This window comes from Eublepharis macularius, chromosome 1, assembly GCF_028583425.1.
Source record: "Eublepharis macularius isolate TG4126 chromosome 1, MPM_Emac_v1.0, whole genome shotgun sequence".
In the NCBI taxonomy this organism is placed as follows: Eukaryota; Metazoa; Chordata; class Lepidosauria; order Squamata; family Eublepharidae; genus Eublepharis; species Eublepharis macularius.
In genome coordinates, this window is record NC_072790.1 from 223,329,552 (window position 1) to 223,337,120 (window position 7,569).

Consider the following 7,569-nt stretch of genomic DNA (forward strand, 5'->3'; position numbering starts at 1 on the left):
CAGAAAATTTTCCATAGTATCAGAAAAATTTCTGCCCCGCATTACTAGGGTCTGGTTTCTGTAAGGATGAAAGAACAAGCTTCTGAAAGGGGGAAATAGTAAACAGCAGGGTCGAAGGACCAAGAAGTAACAGGGGAATACATAATTACGTAAAATTCCAATATGATTCAGAAAAGTATGAAGACCGTTCCCATGAGCGGAAACTGGTATTCTTCCTGGTTCTGCTAGTGACGAGTTGTCAAGAGTTTGGTGTGAAACTGCTGAATTGGAATTCATTAAAAAGTTTGGTGCCATCTCTCGGGAGATAAACAAGGATTTGGGATTCCTCAGTAATTACAGGTGTTAACCCGTTTAGCAAAACTAGGCAGAGTGTCAATTACAGCTGCTGTGAGTGGCCTGTACTTCTCTGGGTCACATTTGGATTTCATATGATTACATCTCGTCCTGTAATTTCTTTTATGTCCTGAACCTTTGACTCTCCCATTTACAGTTTTCATACGTGTGTTTGTCTGCCTATGGAGGATCCGCTGCATGCATCTAATAAAGTGGGATCTCGTCCATACTAGAATAAAAAGTTGTTAGTTCAAAACCTCAGGCTTCCCAACCAGCATGACTTCCATCTTGTCAGGGTTGAGTTTCAATTTGCTCACTTACATCCATTTAACCACAGCAGGCAAGACTTTCCCCACATCGCCTGGGGATTCAGACTGAGATACACAGAGCTGAGTGTTATCAGCAAATTGATGACATCCCGTTCCAAAGCTGTGAATGGTTTTCCCTAAAGGCTTCACATAGATTGAATAACATGGGGGATAACGTGAATCAGTGGCTTGATGTTCAGAATAAATCCTAGGATAGAACAGAAAAAATACTACATGGGGGATAAGATTGCTTCCACACTGAAAACTGGTGGTCTCCAGTGGCAACCCTTTGAGTATGATGCGTGATGCCTAAGGAACAGTTTGAAACAGAGCAAGGCAACTAACCTAAAGCAACCGGGGCCATCTCTGCCCAGGACAGGACCAGACTGAAAAGGGTCCAGAGTATTTGAGTTATCCATGGTCTCTTGATTACTTTGCCCACGAAAGGCAATTGGCGTCTGGCCGACAATTGGCAACAGCATTTTTCTGCAGGGTTTTAAAAAAATACTGGACACACAATCTCTTTGAGTGGCAGAGGCTTGCTTAAAGTTCCACACATGCACTCTCTCCCCCTCTCTGTGAGTCTTTCGTTTTTCTTTTCCGTTTACAGTAAAAGACTTCGCCTGCATGGGAGCAAATGTTCTCCTGAAAGGCTGAGGCTCAGATCCTGGGAAGGCTGTGGCTAAGGGCATTTGCTGTCTGGGCATCTGGCCCAGCCTAGTAAAAGGTATCAAATCTCCGTACTAACCCTCGGGGAAGCTCTTGTTTTGGCTCTTCTTGCTGCGGGCATCAGGACTGAATCAGGCTCTAGCAGGCAAAGAGGCAGGGATGTGAACTCTGTTCCAGGCGGGGCAAAATGCTCTCCCAAGACACAAGAAGCTGGATCTGCGGGAATCTTTTACAAAGGGAACAGGTCTCACGAGATCCTGTAGGATCAAAATCAGTCGAGTGGTCCAGCACTGAAAGGCAGATCTGCCCTCGGGGAGCAAAGAACCCCCTGCTCGTGTTCACTGTGATGAGCTTTCTCGGGCTTAGAAAGGTGAGAAACAGCTGGGATCAATTCCTCCCTCTGTAACCTCTGGGCTACAGCGAAGATTTGCCAGGGCTCAAACCTCTTTGAAAGTGACGTCCTCTTATCCCAGGGTAGGCAGATGACTATGAAAGCGAAATGCTGCACATGCTCAGAGGCACCTTTACTAATTCCTGGGTAGAGCCTTGGCAAGGAAAACAAGTTCTGAGCATCCGCACCAGAACGTGTTCTCAGCCCCAGGGTCCATCGCCGAAATGGACCTCCTTTCCTCCTCCCCGCCCCTTTCCTTTTTCACTCATTCTGAGATTAAGACAAGCGAAAATTAAAAGGAAAGTGAAAAAACAAATGCTTCGTTTAAAGATCTGCCTCAGAAATCACCTATATTTCAAATAAGGGATCTTCTCCCAATTTCCCTGGATTTGAAGGAAATTAAGGGAATGTCAAGTTTAACTTCTCCAAAAATGCAGACTCATTCTGGCTATTAGTGGTGTATATCAGATTTTTTTTACAGATATGTGCCATTTTTGAGAGATTGAGAAGCAACTGTGGATACATACTCCCAGAGTGAAGCCCATTCAGGTGAGGGGGTGATCCTTTCCCCATAATGTCACTCCTAAATTACTTGGAATGAGGGAGAGCTGATACAGCGCTCAGAGTGCCACTGGAGCTGCAGGGTCTGAAGTCAGTCATTTCTTTTTTTTTTTTTTTAGAAAATTTTTATTGGTGAGTATACTTTTCAAATTCAATACATACATTCCCTCAATATCTAATTAACCCTATCCCCCACCCCTTTCCTCCCCCCTCTCTATCGACTTCCAACAGCTTTCCAACCCTTGCCCACTCTTATTACTTGATAATTCCCTTAGTCTAAGCACATTCTAATTTTTTTTCAGGTATTCTATCATATATATCAAATATCCTATCAATATAGCATACTTCTATCAATTATACTATCAAATATTCTATCAGTATAATATATATCTATCAATTAGACTATCAATATAGTATAAATCTTATACCCCTCAAAATAGACCAGTATAATATAATATAATATAATATAATATAATATAATATAATATAATATAATATAATATAATATAATATAATATAATATAATATAATATAATATAATATAATATAATATAAAACAAGTCTTAGTTTAAACATATTCTATTTCTTTTAAACATATATTCTATCAAATATACTATTGTCATTATAATATGTATTAACACCCCTACTGTGCACCCTGCCACCAATGTGGCACCGCACACAGCACCATACTGCACATTCATTATATAATATACAATCTAATCTACCAACATAATAGTATATATAGTATGCCCCATCAGTATATTTGTTTAACTATTCCCTTATTCATATACTCTGATAAAGGTATTACTTATCATAACCTCCCTATCTTATTCTTTAAAAAATCAGTTCTAAATTTCATCCCTCTTCTGCTATATTATAATCCAAGCTTAGAATAAAATAGATATAAATTCTTAATGGTAAAGTCACTTCTCTCTTCTGTTTAAAATGTCTTATTTCAAAAGTTCTCAAACTGCCACAGTTCTCCTTTCACATCCCATTTTTTTTCCAAAAATTGTTTCAGTTTCGCCCAGTCCGCCAAATACTGTCCTGGATCCAGGTCTTTAAGTTTTCTTGTCATTTTATCCATCCAGGGCCGGCGTGCCCATGGAGGCCAGGTAGGCGGTGGCCTCGGGCGCGCGGGCACTGGAGGGGCGTTGGAGGGGGTGTTGGGGGCAGAGGCGTGCGCAGCGAAGCTGGCATGACAGGGCCGCCTGTAGCTACTGCTGCAGCCAGCCAGCCAGCCCCTTGCTGCCGCCGCCGCCACACACCTCAGCCGGGCGCAGCCTCTGTGCACCGCTCGAGCAGCGGCTTGCGGCTTCTGTGCTCGGCGGTCCACGTGCAGCCCAGCCCCCGTGGTGCGTGATGACGTCTGCGATGACGTCATCACGCCTCCCGTGGGGCTGGGGCATGTGGCGGCGGCGGCACGGGGCTGCCTGGCTGGCTACAGCTACTGCTGCAGCCAGCCACCTCAGCTCCGCTGCGCACTCCTCCGCCCCAGCCGAGCGCAGAAGCTGTGAGCTGCTGCTGGGGCAGCGCACGGAGCAGCCTCCACGCGCTGCTCCAGCAGCAGCCCGCAGCTTCTGTGCTCGGCGGTCCACGTGCAGCCCAGCCCCCCTGTGGTGCGTGATGACGTCTGCGATGACGTCATCACGCCTCCTGTGGGGCGCGTGCACGCCCGCCGCCGCAGGCGCTAAAACCTCTGGCTCCTCTACAGTAGGTACTTCTTGCACTTTCCATTTCTGCGCATACAGTAATCTTGCTGCAGCTGTCATATAAAATAACAATGTTCTATTTTGCACTGGAACATTCTCCATTCCCAAATTTAGTAGCAGCAGTTCTGGGTTCTTATTTATTTGGGTTTGTAACACCTCATAAATTACTTCTATTATATCTCCCCAGTACTGCTTCACTACTTCACAAGTCCACCACATATGGTATAATGATCCTTCGTGCTTTTTGCATTTCCAGCACTTGTCTGACATTTTAGCGTTCCCCAGCGCAATTTTCTTCGGTGTTAGGTACCATCTGTATATCATCTTGTATACATTTTCTTTAATATTCGTACACATTGTAATCTTAATTGTATTCTTCCACAAGTGCTCCCATGCCTCCATTGCTATTTCTTTATGAAAATTTATTGCCCACTTCACCATCTGTACTTTCACTGTTTCATCCTCAGTGTACCATTTTAGAAGTATCTTATAGATCTTTGAGATTTGTTTCTTGCCTTCTAGTAGCATTACTTCTTCCAATTCTGTATTTTCCATTCTTATTCCTCCCCTTGAACAGTCCGATTTATAAAGATCCCTTATCTGTCTGTATTGAAACCAACTATAGCAAGGAGACAATTCTTCTTGTGACTTTATTCTTAATGTTGAATATTGTATTTGTGTTATCTCCTTATAAGTTAAACGTTGCTATTCGTTCTCGACAGTTCTCGGGTCTATTACTTCATACGGGACCACCCAAGAGGAGATTTGATCTTCCAGATACATCTTATATTTCTTCCAGATTGTGAAGAGGCTTCTTCTAATATAGTGATGCAGAAACAGAGAGTCCGCTTTTATTTTATCGTACCATAGGTATGCATGACATCCAAATATTTTCTTATAACCTTCCAATGCCAGAAGCTTGCGATTTTTCAACGTTATCCAATCCTTTATCCATGTCAAACAAATTGCTTCATAATACAGTCTTAAGTTGGGCAGTTGCAAGCCACCTCTTTCTTTCGCATCCTGTAACACTTTCATTTTAACATGTGGTTTCTTGCCTGTCCACACAAAATTCAAAATTTTTCTTTGCCATTTTTCAAATTGTTTAGAGTCTCGAATAATCGGAATCGTTTGTAACAGAAACATCACACGAGGTAGAACATTCATTTTTATTGTCGCAATTCTGCCCAGCCATGATAAATTCAACTTGTTCCACTTTATCAAATCTCTCTCTATTTGTATCCACAATTTTTCATAGTTGTTCTTAAATAAGTCTATATTTTTTGCGGTTAGTTCAATTCCCAAATATTTTACTTTGTTTGTTACCTCGCAGTCCGTTAATTCCATCAGTTCTTGTTGTTTCTGTTTGGTCATATTTTTGCATAGTATCTTTGACTTCTTTTTATTTACAAAAAAACCAGCCAGATCTCCAAATTTGAAATCAGTCATTTCTTGAAGTTCCAGTCATCCAGGTGTGCAATGGATCTGAGGAGGCAAGAGATTCCTCATGGAATCCAGGTTTCTGTGAGTTCCTCATACACAGAGGCATGTTTTTGCTAATATAGACACACAGTTCTTCTGACTGCATAGATCAGGGCTCTCCAACCTTTTTAAACCTATAGGCACTATTGGATTTCTGACATAGTGTGGTGGGTGCTGCCACAAAATGGCTGATGCAATTTACCCTAAGTCACACAGTGAAGATCTTTGTGTTGCAGTGGCAGCTATAAATGACATAAATAAATAATAAATAGAATAAATATTATGATCATCAATATGTGCAGAAGGACCTTCAGAACAGCTAGAGGTCCTCTCAACTATCAACTAGTATTATTTTATATACTAAATCATAAATTATCGTTTTGTTGTTCGAATAGTAAAAGAAATGTAGGTTTGACAGGAAATTATGTATTGTATATATTTTAATGTTTCCCAAATTTTCCTTTAAAAAGGAACAGAAACGGTGGGTTTCCCAATGGTCACAAATTTCCAGAGTTTTTATATTGCTATCTTTCTCTTTAAAGAGAAGAATAGTGGTGTAAGAACTCTGGAAATTTTGCAGCCATGGTGGGGGAGCCTTCTCCCCCCTTTTTTCTTCTTTTTTAAAAAAACTGCTGTACGTATGTACATGTGTCTTAATTGTAGTCATTTGAGAGGTAAGAAAAAAATAAAAGGTGAAATTGACAAAAACATTTTTGTAAACAAGAGTGTATTATTTGGAAAGGAACACTCTCACGTAGTTATAGTTGGATTATCCGCATATATACATAGGTTAAACTTTAACGCTGAATCTTTAATGATACATTTTCAGTAAATGTCATAGCTTATGGTTAGTGTTGCCGAAATTATTCACATGTAAACAATAAATGTATCCTTGAAAAGATGTGATATATGACTCAGTATACATAGGAATTATTATTATCGAATGCTGTAAATTATCTTACATAAAAATATTCATACTACACATCTAGAGTGATTAAAACCTTGTCTTAAAAAGCATTTCGTGTTCCCCAAATTTTCCAGATTTTCCCATCTGAAAAAAGTGGGAGTCATGAGCAGAAAAAACTCCACTTTTTTAAAAAAAATCTGGGCCTTCACACCTCCAGTGAAGAACAACTGGGAAGTGGGGGGTCCTACTGTACTTTGTGGGTGACTTCAGCAGGCGGTGCAGGGGCGGAAGAGCATCCAGGCATCCCTCATTACCCAGCCTGCAGGCTCTGAACCGTCAGCTTCAGAAACAGTGAAAGATCACAATAGGTGGCTGACATTCCATGTCTTCTGCAGGAGATGTGGAGGGGGTTTCCGGAGATGCAGTTGCTTCAGAAGAGCCATGGCATCCTCCTAGCTGAGAATGAGAGGCTTCGGCAGGAGGTGCAGGAGCTGAAGAATGGCCAGAGAACACAAGTACCTGAGAAAGCAGGTCCCCAAACGCCATCAACAGAACCTACAGGTAGGAATCAAAGCTGCCTGGAAGGGACTGATAAGGGGGAAGGGAAAGAGCTACAGCACAGACATGAAAAGAAGCAGGCATCTTTCCTCAACATGAGTCCTTTAGGGAAATTAGGATGCGACTCAAGTCTAGCCAACATGCCATCTGCCAGCTTTAGTAAGCAGGAAGTAGGGCTTACTTTTCTTTTTCCTTCCTGTCATGAATTGTAACTTGTATGATATGAGGGGGGGGTGCATGGTGTCAGGGTTTTTTCCCTTTAAAATCCCTCCAATTCTGGAGCCATGATCCGGCAACCCCAAAACAAAAAGCCAAACCTGGAAAAAAACTAATAATCTGCCACCACCTTAACTTTTTATCAGGACCACCAGAGAATACTTTATAATCCATTATGGGGGGAAAAACCCTCTGTATCCTCTGAATATCATATTGGAAAGCAAGGACTACAGTAGTGATGTCAGTAAGCATCCAGCTGGAAACAGCCTGTTAACAGTACTTAGTTTAAAAGGAAAAATTAATATTTGAAGGTTTACTTGGCAGTTGAAAGAAGAATCAGTTAAAATGTTTCTAAAACTGGAAGGCAGCATAAAAAGTTGAGAGAGGCCAGATTTCTTAGGGACATGCCTGTCAAAGGTGTGCGCAGCATGG